Below are 13146 nucleotides of genomic sequence, written 5' to 3' on the forward strand. Positions count from 1 at the left end.
TATGGGAGGCCTTCAAGGTAACCATCCGGGGTCACTGTATAAACAAACATACCGGGATCCTGAAGGATATACAACAGCAATTACATATAATAGAAAGGGACATCGCCACGCTAGAAAGAGAACACACACAGACACACAATCAGACCTTGTTGGCAAAAATAAGGGAAAGGATGGACAATTATTAGAAGTATGCAGTAGAGGCGATAAAGTATAAATCAAGACGATATACAGCGAGAAACTACGGGGAGGAGGTAGGCCGGGACGAGCTCTGTCAAGCAAGATTAAGCCTTCGTTTGCAACATCATACATAACGGAGATAAGAGATGACGCAGACAGGATGTTATATGACACACGGTCCATATCAAACTGCTTCAAGAATTATTACTCACAGCTCTATGCTAAACAAACAAACACTACAGCTAAAGATATCAATAACTACCTGCAGGATGTAGCACTTGCATTGCTCTCCGACGAACACCGGAAGTTCCTAAGCCATCACATCACTAAAAACGAATTCATATACGCCATTAACTCGTTGCCGAACAACAAGGCCCCAGGGCTCGATGGGATACCTGGGGAGTTCTACAAAACATATAAGGACTTATTGATACCACACTTGGCCGAAATGTACGAAGAGGCATATGAAAAGGGTAGGCTCCCAACCACGCTGAGAGAAGCGTTGTTGGTGGCGCTCCCTAAACCAGACAAAGATCTGACACGTTGCGACTTGCATCGTCCCCTGTCGTTAATAAACATTGACACTAAGATTCTGGCAAAAGTTATTGCAACTAGGATACAGCTTTTGCAGGAAAAGTTGGTGTTACCTGATCAAGCAGGGTTTGTACCCACTAGATCTAGCACTCAAAATATACGCACCATCTTTGCCCTGTACCATAACCTGGACCCAGAAATGCCAGCGGCTCTATTAGACGCTGCGAAGGCTTTCGACTCGGTGGAATGGGAGTTTATGTTTGTAGTGTTGCGTAGGATGGGATTTCCTGGGAAATTCCTAAGATGGATAGAGATTTAATACAATTGCCCAACGGCTAGAATAAGGCTGAATGGACAAATATCTAATCTTCTGGAGGTGAACAGGGGGACGAGACAAGGCTGCCCGCTGTCACCGATTTTGTTCACCCTAATTTTGGAACCTCTGGCCTGCAGAATCCGACAGTGTCACAAAGAGGCAGCTATACAGTTTAGCCTACGGCCCCTCAGCATATCATTATATGCTGATGACATGGTGCTATTCACACGATACCCTAATATACACCTAAACAACCTCATTAGAGACTACATTCGCTTTGAACAATATGCAGAGTTACGAATAAACTGGGACAAATCAGTGATCATACCTCTCATGCCAGCCACGACCCAACCGGCACTAGACTACCCTCTAAGATGGCAAACTGATCCGGTGAAATATTTAGCCGTATGGGTACATAGGGACCCTGACATAGTAATAAGGGAAAACTATGGAAGAGCAATGACGAAGTTGGAGGAGCAAATAACTAGATGGATAAAGATGCCTCTATCGCTAGCTGACAGGATTGCATTGCAGAAGATGATCGTGCTACCTAGATTTTTGTATCTATTCATTAAGATCCCAATCTGGTTGACGCAAGCATTCTTTGCAAGACTGCGATCAGCAATGCAGAGACTAACGTGGGCGGGCAAGCAGGCTAGAGTTAGCTGGACTGTACTGACACAGCCATATCATTTGGGTGGTTTTGGAGCTCCAGATCTGCAGCTCTACTTCTATTGCGCACAGCACACCATGCTCACTACTGGACTAAACCACATGTGTACATTCCACATGTAGCAGTAGAAGTGGACAGCACACAGACAGTCCTGCTGTCCGCTTTTTTATCTGACCCGAGACCACACATACATAGGGACATGATCCAACCAGTGTACTGCACCACACATGCGTGGTATGCATTAGCGCACAGGGTCAATAAGCTTCCCATCTACACCCCAGCGCTCCCCATTGCTAACCATCCCAAATTGTCAGTAACACAAGAGAAGAAAATGATGCTATTGCTAGATGATATGAAAATTTCAACCATGAAAGACGCTTTCCCTCATGGCAGATTCATACGAAGGGATGATCCATCACTAAGTACACATAATGCACCATTGAAAGTGTCTGCCCATCTGCGGTTATAAGCAGCAATTCGGGAACTGTATATTACTTACCCGGAGGAGCCACAAACGCTGAACGCGTTACAGGCCCTACTCACAGCGCCAACCCGCCAGAAGTTAATCACTCGTTTATACAATATCTCACAGTCAGAACAAAGTCAGGACGCCAACAGATCACTTGCTAGATGGGAAACATTGATAGGAGAAAGGATAGAGGAGAAGGATTGGGAATATTGTTGCACTCAATTACAATTGCTAACATCAAACTGTAACATACGAATAATACATTTTAAATTTCTCCACCAATTTTACTACACCACGACACAGCTTCATAGATATGACCTGAGACCTCATGATAGGTGCCAAAGATGTAACGCAATGAATGCGGATTTTCTGCACTTAGCATGGGCATGCCCACAGATACATAAATATTGGCAGGACATTATAGGGGCGATAACTACAATGCTGAAAGAGTTGGTACCGAACAATCGTCTTGTATGTTTATTAGGGATGTATAAATTGAAGCTGGCCAAACGGCGAGGGTTTCTGGCGGTAGCACTATTGCTGGCAAAGAGACGAGTTGCAATTAAATGGGGTAGCAAACGACCCCCAAGATTCAAGGACTGGATTATGGACATGTCATATTGCAGAGAAACTATGGAGACGTATGCAGAAGAACTACCGCATCCATCGAGGCCCAGAGACTTCTGGGAACCACTGAAACAATACCTTTTGATCACGCGGGGAGATGAGTAATACATGTAAAATGATGTGATTGCATATTATACGATGTTTGATACAATGGCTTCCCTCCCTGTGTCGTTGTGGGGCTAGGTACGAGCACTAGTCCTTAATTCCATGTACAACGTAGTGAAATCTCACAGGACAAGCTATATTGCAAAACTAACGGGGGAAGGGTATGTCGTCGTGCTGTGCGATAATGCGGAATTTCACATTAGTCAGGGATGCGCGAGATGTTTGATTAAACCACTGTAAAAATTTATCTATATAATGTGATGTGTAATTTGTAATCAAGAAAATTTTACCAAATGTGTGGATTGTAATGCTGACTGGATAAAATAAACAAATTTATAAAAAAAAAAAAAAAGATTATTCCTCCGATGGCTATGCAAAATAAGATTTTACAACTTGCTCATGAGGGACATTTAGGAATGTCCTCCATGAAATGACTCATTAGAGCTAACGTTTGGTGGACTGACCTCGACAAAATGGTTGACAGGACCTTTAGGGAATGCTCTCCCTGCATCAGTAGTGATAAAATGCTTAGAGTTTTTACTGCCCCCCTCAAGCCCGTGACTAGGCCTGAGTCTCCCTGGCAAATGTGGCATTTAATATTTCTGGCCCTTTCAACCGATTACCTTCTGCTGCCCGTTTTGTCCTTGTATTGGTGGACTATCAGTATAAGTGGCCGGAAGTCAAGTTTGTAGCCAATGCCCCTTCTCAGGTTGTTATTACATTTTTCAAGGACATTTTTCCTCGAGAAGGATCTCCTGAAGTTTTGATAACGGACAATGATGTGCAACTCACATCACAGGAAATGGAGGAGTTTTTCTGTAAATGTGGTATCAGACATGTAACCACTTCCCTTTACAAACCTAGGGAAAAGGGGCAAGTTGAACGGTTCAACCGTGTTCTTAAGGAGGGAATAGAGTGGGCTAATAAGTCCAGTGAACCTTGGAGGGATGTGTTGAGGAAAAAATTGTGGATGAACTGCATCACGCCTCACTCTATTACTGGGGTGAGTTCCTTTAGACTTTTGAAAGGAAGAGAACCTGTATCAGATATTTGTCCATGGTGGATAAAGAATTCTAGCAAAACTATTGATGACATTGAGTTAGAGGTCATTGCGAGACGTGTGAAAGATAAGCAAGATAAAATGAAAGAGCTGTTTGATGTTAAAATGAATGTGAGAGTTCCTGATTTTGCCGTTGGAGATTGGGTTAGAATCAAGAAACCTGGTTTCATGGTGAAAGGTGATTCCAAATTCAGTCATCCTATTAAGGTTGTTAAAGTTTGCAAAAACAGTATTGTTACACAAGATGGCAAAGTGTAGAATGTGAGAAGAGGTGTCAAATGCAGATTCTCAGTACAGAGTAAGGTCAGTGAGACCAAGACTCTGTTGTATAACTGTGCAAATTCCAAAGGTGGTCAGACCAAATGTGGTCAAACTGTGGCCTCCAGAGTCAAGGTGAACAATAGAACGAGGTCTTTGCCTATGTCTTGATGACTGTGAGCCAAATTAAACTATTGTTCCTGTTTTGTCCTTTAGATTTGTTTCCTTTTACACCTTATTCTTGTTTTCTGTTTTTTTATTCGATTATTGTTGGGGTGAGATGCGTTATATTCTTCCTTCACTTTTGTTCTGTAATTTCCTCATATGCATAGAACTATGTATATGCGCTGTATAACTGTTGTTCTAAGTTTTGGAACGACTGAACAGCAGTTAGACTAACTGGCTTCCTGAACTGGATGTACTGTGCCGCTTTCCTATTAAACTACAAATTCCACTTACCATCCTGCTGCATGTCATCTTTTACAACTACCTTGACCCCCCAGCCCAGAAAACTATCCTCGACTCACCCCAGCTCATAAAACTACCCCACCCACCCCCCGCCCACAAAACAACCCCGACTCACCCCCCGCCAACAAAACAAACACCGACCCACCCTGGCCCATAAAACTACCTCGAACCCCCAGTCTACTAAACTACAACAAAAGAACCCCAACCCACCCCCCCCCCCCCCCAGCCCAGAACTACACCGAGCCCCACTTACCTCATCGCTTCCTGCGAGGTCTTCCTGCTTCCGTCCGCAGCAACCAGCAACCAGCAGCTAGACCGTGCATCACCTTAACCATGCATATGCGTGGTTAAAGCAAGCGTGGTTTAGCTTGAGGAGTCGGTACACTTGTGGTTTAGAGCGTGGTGTTCCGACTGTTCACTCCTCAGGTGCGTTGTGAACCTCTGCTTTAGCAGCTTCAGCAAGGGTGGGTCTCTATATGGGCCACTTCTGTTTGCAACTGAGCAGACGGAAGCTGAAATAACACCATGAAGGAAAACAGCGTCCAAAGAAGAGTAAATAAGGTAGAATGAAAGATGGGTAAATAGAAGAGGGAAAGATGGAAGGTATGTTGAATGGAAGGAAGAGTGAAAGGATGTATAGATGAGTGAGTGGATGGATGAGTGGGTGAAGAATGGGTGAATGGATCGGTGGATGAACAGGTGAAAGGATGGCAGAGTAAAGGTATGGATGGATGAGTGAGTGAATGGTTAGATGGATGGACAGGTGAAAAGATGGCAGGGATGGATGGATGAGTGGGTTGAAAGATGAGTCAATTGGATGACAGAGTGGATGAACAAATGGATGAACGGATGGGTGGATGGCAGAGTGGATGAATGTATGATGGGTGGATGGCAGGATGGATGGACTGTAGAGTGGATGGATGGATGGAGAGAAGAGTGCATGAATGGATGACAAAGTATGATGGATGGATGGATGGATGGATGGATGGATGGATGGATGGATGGATGGATGGATGGATGGGTGGGTGGATGGCAGAGGGGATGGATGGATGTATGACTAGAAAGCAGTGTAGATGTCAGAGTGGATGGATGGATGACAAAGTGGATGGATGGATGGCAGAGGGGAAAGAAAGATGGATGAATGCATGGATGACAGGATGGATAATGGAAGGATGAATGGCAGAATGGGTGGATGGATGGGTGCACAGACCGATGGATGGCAGAGAGAATGAATCTGTGTGAATGGATCGATTGATGACAGAATTGATGGATGGATGAAAGAATTAATGGATGACAGAATGGGAAGGTGAAATAGTGGATATCAGTGGTTGGATGGAAAGGTGAAAGGATGAATGGATAGATACTTGAATGAAAGAGACTCTGGAGCCCTTCTAAGGAGGATTGGGCTCATTTGCTTCGCTTACTTCAAAGTGGGGTTTATTTACATTTTCTGGCTACAACCTTGGCACTCCTCTTCCCATGAAGGTAAGGTCAGGTCTGCTGATTGACTGGACGATTCCAGGACCTGCCAAGAAGAGTGTGGCTCATGGCATTTACGCAGCTTCATAACTTTAATTGTTTTTGGCAGATAAAGGAGTTGAGAAATAGGTAGACGTGATTTGCCAAATGGTCCAGTCGTAAAGGCTAGACGAGTGGACCGGTCTTAAAATTCTATGGTCAACTGATTTGGCACATCCTCTCTTTATATCAAACACAACACCCTAAATTATTCTCAAGTGAGAAAGAAAAGCAAGCAAACAGACGTAAGGAGGGACGACACCAGCTGCATTTTTATGGAAATAATTCATTAAAAAAGAGAATAGTTATTCTACCTCAAGCCACCCACTCCTAGTCCCTCTTCTAGGCAGATGGAGAGTACATGACTAGGGGTCCAATTTAGATCTCGGCAGATGGATTACTCTGTCACAACGGTGACGGATATTGTGTCTACCAAAATATTAATCCCATAGGATATAATGGAATTTATATTCCAGCGAATGCAATATCCGTCACCGCCAGGCGCACAACGCCCATTGGGCTCAAAGGGCTTCAACCCCACCCGTCGTGTGTTGTAGCCCGGGCTGAGACTGCTTCCCGGGCACACACACAGCTGCACCCGAGTACTTCACAGGTCTTTAAAAGACCATTTGCATGTTAATGAGGCTTTGTTCTTTTTCACCCCTTTTAAAGCCCCTGCATCTCCTCTCTGCCAATGCAGGAAGAATTAGCCCTCCCCCCACCAAAATATTTTCTTAGCTCCCCCCCTGAAATTTGGCTCTAGTTGCGCCTCTGGTCACCGCTGTGACAGATTAACCCGTCTGCCAAGATCTAAATCACGCCCTAGGTCTTGGTTAACCAGGACACCATTTAGTTATCTGCTGGTTACACGCAGATCACTGTCACTCAACCCAATAGTGTATACTACCTTCATTTCAAGGGGACATGGGTGTACATAATGCACTGCACCCTGCTACCACCCAGACCTGCCTTTGCAACTGTTTTGACCCCACCAGCCTTCCTTTCACAGAGACCTGTAGCATTTTAGCACAACGGGTGCATTGTCTTTTGTTCTGTTGTGGCTCAGTGCCCCATATGATGGAAGAGAGAAGGCAGGAAAGAAAGAAAAAATAAAGCGAAAGAAAGAAGGAAGGAAAAACTAGAGGAAGAAATAAATAAAAGTAAAGAGGTACTAGAGAGCATCAGTTAAGAGAAAAAGAGGGGGAAAGAGAAAGAAGAAAGAGAAAGAATAGGACATAAAGAATGAATGAGGAAGAAATAAAAAGAAAGAGAGGATGAAAACGATAAAGAAGCAAAGAAAGGGAGAAAGACAAAAAGGGGAACAGGAAAAGAGAAAGAGAAAAGAGAGAATGAAAATGAAAGCTAAAAGTGAAAAACAAAGAAGATAATGAAAAACAGAGAGAAAGGGGGTAAGAATATAGAAAGAGAGAGAGAACTAACTTGTGCCTTTTTTAAGAACCAAGGGAAGGTACATGATACATCAACATGCATGTTCCAAAATAATGGACAGTCCATATAAATAATGAACAACTAGGTCATCCTATGTGCACTTGAACAACACAAAACCCATTTCTGAAAGACAGCAAAAAGCCAGCAGAAGAGGTAAGGAAATATAATGATGAGAATGAATACGATTGCAGCACACATGCAAACATTCTGCACACTACTAGCAGGGCCGGCTTTAGCGCTGGTGGTGCCTGGGTGATATTTTTGCCGCTTCCTTCTCCACCCATGGCCTCCTCCATGAATTACCCCCCACACAATGTTTGTGATTACCTAAAATGCGACTACAAAGCCTTTCATACATCTTGAAAGGCTATTTGCATTCGCAAACAGCCGGAATTACCAATTTGCATTGTTGTGGAATGCAAAATTGTTTGATACATGTGGCCCTTTGCTATTTTTAAACATCATATCTGCCCACTTCCTCCCGCCACGAAGTCAGCACCAAGTGCAACTGCCCCGGCATCACCAGGTGTAGCTGCACCAGTAGCGCCATGTTTGGCTGTCCTGGTAGCATCAGGTGCAGCTGCACAGGTAGCACCAGGTGCAGCTGCACAGGTAGCACCAGGTGCGGCTGGCCCGGTAGCACCAGGTGCAGCTGCACCGATAGCACCAGGTGTGGCTGCTCCGGTAGCCCCAGGTGCGTCTGCCCCAGTAGCCCCAGGTGCGTCTGCCCCAGTTACCCCAGGTGCGTCTGCCCCAGTAGCCCTAGGTGCGTCTGCCCCAGTAGCATCAGGTGCGGCTGCCCCGGTATCACGTACTACAGAGCATGCCAATGTCTGGTTTTGTTACAACCAGTAGTCTCTGTAGTGAGGTTATGGATTCACTGCGTACATTGCTAAGTTAGCTTAAGTTAGTATAAGCTTGACTGCCATGTTGCCGCTTTTTGCACACGTTCCTACATGAATTTGTTTTCACAAATCCTCTGCTTGTGCTCGTTCACATGAGAACCGTCTACCTTTCACTTTTTTTTGCTGTACTCTGAGGCTCTGTCTGCACAGCGTGTTCAAGGTTGAAAAACAATGTGCTCCATTAATCTGCTTTGTCAGTCCCACGCATGTTAGGCATAATACTGCCACAGGTGCACTACTGAAAATCGGGTGCTTTTAATATTGCGTCTAGGCATGTAAAGACACTTGAAGAAAATCTTTCTGAGGAGAAGAGCTGTGTTTGTCCGGAAATGTAAACCCTTGCATCTAAACCTGGAGGTATGGGGTCCCCCTGACAAAGCCCAGAGGTCTTCTATAGTTATAATAAACTAGTTCCTAGCACAGAGAGGGTGGCAAGGCACATTAGGCCTTTAATCCACTAGCTTTGTAAAATGATATCCGAGTTCATATTTTATGGAATTGTAACAATGCTCACTATATTGAGTTTATGCATTTTGCTGATAGTATTGGCTTGTGTACTGCATTATAGAGCACGTTAGTTAAAATAAACATTTTAAACTCTACTGTGTCTCTGATTACTCACGTTGTGGACAAGTATGAGTGAGTTGATGAAAGAGTGCTCTTGCTCCCGCGATTACTGAGAGAGTCTGAGTTACATGTTCTAGGATGTCTAATCATTGGTAGCTTTGCTGTAGTACGGAGAACCTATGAGACACTATAGCTAGTCGGATAGGGGTTCCGGGCACTAAGGTGAGTGGTTGGTACACCACTGTACACCGACATCCTGGTTTCTTGCATGTAGTTCTGTATATGTGCAGAATTCCTGCAACATGGCGCAACCAACGTTTGGTCTGGCTCTTATCTGCAAGACGCTTGAGTTGTACTTGTGCTTGTCCACAATCCCCTCGCTTCTGTTTCCGGAAACAGGTGTGACGGTGAAACCTCCTATATTGATGTTTTTATAGGTTTTTGAAGCTTGATGTTATTAAAAGGTGTTTTCTTTTCGTAGTTACCCTCTATTGCGCTGCCACACATTAGGTTGTTATATGTTCTTTTTCTTCATGGCTGAAGTAGATATACCGGCGCATAGTCACGCAGCACTATGACATTTGACAGCATATGGAGTGCCTGATACAGGTGTCAATCTTATCTTTGTGGTGGAAGCTGATCCGACACAACACTTTGAAGTGTTTAATTCGTGGGTCACTTTTCCGGCGGTAGATAGGGACGATAATCTGTTCCATACTTACACTCCATCACATCTTCCTCACAATTATCATCCCTATACAAATCTTGAAATTCCGCTCACGGCATGGCAACACCATATTTGGTTTAATGGCGCCCTCCCGCACCCAGTGACTCTGATCCGTTTGGGCCCTTTATCTATAGGTGGGGCCACTCGGCCAGTTTTGGCTGGGTACACCCCACACCCACGTTATCTGACAGTTTGAGTGGATGAACTCCGCGTGATGCACACCTCTTTGATACGGGTGCATAGAGCTGTTGTACGATATGTTATGTACAACGTCCAGGTGGGACCACCTGGGGTGCTGTGCAACCAACTGGACCTGGCGGAGTGACTATCAATTCTGTTATGGTTAATTCTGTTATGGGCAAGCGTCCTCAAAATAAGGATGATTTACCTTATTGACTTGCAGAAAAATTTGACCAGCTGGAGGCAGGATTCCCAAATACCTCAATTCATTTGCAGAAAGACTTGATACCCGAAGTAACCGATTGTAACAATTGGGGAAAGGTGTTCGTAGCAGTATATGCGAAATGTTTTGGCACTCCCTCAATGACCGTACTCCCTCCGTGATTAAGCATGTTCATGATGAGCATGGCTCAGAGGCGGCTGTTGAACTGGGGAGGAGATTGGTCGGGGTGTTCGACGTAGTTGCTGATCTAATCCTTGATAATGCTAAGGGAGATGCAGTAAACTTTCAAGTGGCTAATGCTTTGGCTCTAGTCCCTAAGCCTGACAGGACACGCGAATTGTAGAAGATTATTGACCAGGCTTATAAGACCATTGGACGCAATAGTTTGGGTGTTAAGCCTTTTGCTAAGATATCAGCTCAACCGCAAACACAACAGAAATCACAGTCTGAGAAAGAAGAGCGTCCAATCTTTAATAAAAAAGAATTGGAGGACTAAAAAACAGGGAAAGCAACAACAGAAACAGGTCGCGTGCCACGTCACCGACCACCGAGTCTTCTGAGCGCACTTACGATTTGCGCGACCGCGCGAGAATTAGGTCTCCTGACCGGTTTCAGGTTCCTGATCAGCGTTCTCCTCGTTCTTTACAGGATCGAATCTTTATTGCTCAGTTATTTAAAACCATTGCAATTGTTAGCATATAAAAACCATAAGTTAAATACAATTGGTGATTAAAAGAGAAAATGACAAATATATATATACAACAAGATTAGCTTCGAATAATAAAAAAAGAGTAATTCTGATGATTACAGTAAAAAGGAGAGTCTGTTTATTTTGCGCCTGAGTGTTGGCCAAGCTATGGTATTTATTGCTAGGTCTGTTGGGTCATGACAGTCCCCTGCAGTGTTATTGTGTCCTATTTTTACCATTCGGATATCAGGCCATTACCCATATCAAGTCAGATGATTCCGTATCAATTTTGGGTTTCACTTCGTTAGTTGGCGTCGGCCTGTTTTCGCCCTCTGTCATTCTTGTTTCTTTTCTGCTTTGTCCAAGAATTTGACGACGTGGCTTGCTAATTGAATGTTCGTTCCGTCCAAGCAGGCCTTTACTGCCTGCCGGCGTGTTCTTATGCCCAGCCTGTTGAAGTGCTTTTTTAGAAGGGATCTGCGCTCTGCGTCCAGACCTTTGCAGGTGCATAATAGATGCAGGATGTCTTCCTTTGAGTTCCCACAAACTCGGCAGTTGATAGTTTCTTTGGGTCTTAACCATGGGGGGAGATGGTTTTGTACTTGAAGTTGGCCCAGCCGTAGACGTAGGAACTTCTCCTTTGTACGCCTAGTAACCCCCACTCCTAGGTAGCTTTGGCAGAGGCTGGTTGTATAGCTTTGGATAACTGTCCAGCCATGGGTCTGGGTTGCTAGGATTGCTTTGTCCTCGATTAAAGACAAGGATCTAACTGATTTGTTAACTGATTGTTTAAAGGTGTTATGAGATCCGCTGCTCATCCAGGCTTCTTGAAGACTCAAAGAATTTAAGGAGTGGTTAAGATGTAGCGCAGCCGCGCTCTTGCTCTTACTTTCCATCTCTTTCCATAGGTGGTGATTTAGGGTTGAAGGTTCCCCTCTCTGTATCTTGTGCCAACTTTTGGCATAGGCACCCATTCGCTCTAGAGTTTGATTTCTCAGGCCAAATTCCAGCCTAATTTGTGCCTGGGAGGTGTGGTTGGGCAGACTGAAGATTATTCTCATGGCCTTCGCTATTGTGCTGTTCAGTTGCTGGGCGTCCTTTCCTCGAAGGCATTCGCTTCCGTAGGTCAGGGCCGATGTTAGTTTTGCCTGTAGCACTTGAAGCAGAGGTATGAAGCTTCGGCCGACTGCTTTTGTTTTGAGGTTCCTTAGTGCAATCCCTACGCTAGTGCCCCTCCGTTTTATTGCTTCCTTTTGCTGGTTGAATGAGTCCTTTCTGTCAAAAATTACCCCCAGGTACCTATACTCCTCTACTGTCTCCAGTGTAGACCCTCCCATGTGCCAGTGAAATCCTGCTGATGGCCTTTTTGCGTTAATCCTCATTGTTTTGGTTTTTGAAAGGTTGATGGTAAGGTTATTGTCTATCGAGTACTTAAACGTGGTGCTGATCAGATGTTGTAGCCCTATCGGTGTTCTGCTTATTAGGACAATGTCGTCAGCATACATTAGGTTGGAAATAATGAGGCCGCCTAGGCTAGGGGCATGAGAGTTAGTTTCGTCCAGCAGCTGTGCCAGGTCGGACATAAAAATGTTGAAAAGTGTTGGAGCTAGGACACAGCCTTGTTTTAAGCCTTTCGTGGTCGTTATTTTTCTTGAAAGAAAGTCTCCTGGCCCTAGCTTGACTTGGACCCATGTGTCCGTGTGAAGTAGAATCAGCTGTGTGAGAAGGCCAGATGGGATGTTCCTTTTTTTCAGTTTTAACCATAGTAAGTTTCTATTGACGGTGTCAAACGCTGAGGTGAAGGCAATGAAGCATACATACAGGGGGAGGTTGGCTGCCTTTGTAGCGTCAATGAGGAGCGAGAAAGCTAGCATGTTTGATGTTGTGCCCATTTGTTTACGGAATCCTGTCTGGGTAATAGGAATTACTGCGTTTTCTTCTGTCCAGTCCAGAAGCTCCTCTAATAGGAGACCAGCGTAATATTTGGCTTCGTTGTCAATTAGGGCTATTAATCTATAGTTTTTTGGATCCTTTACGTTGCCCTTCTTGTGTATTGGTGCTATTATAGAGCCTTTCCATGACGCTAGGATTGTTGCAGTGTCTGTTATCTGCTTGGAGAGTGGCACTAGGGCTGCTGCCCAGTAATCCGGGGAATCCCATTAGGGCCTGGCGCCCCCTCCGCTTTCCCCATCGCGATCCTGC

Source organism: Triturus cristatus, chromosome 2_2 (assembly GCF_964204655.1).
Source record: "Triturus cristatus chromosome 2_2, aTriCri1.1, whole genome shotgun sequence".
NCBI classification, from domain to species: Eukaryota; Metazoa; Chordata; class Amphibia; order Caudata; family Salamandridae; genus Triturus; species Triturus cristatus.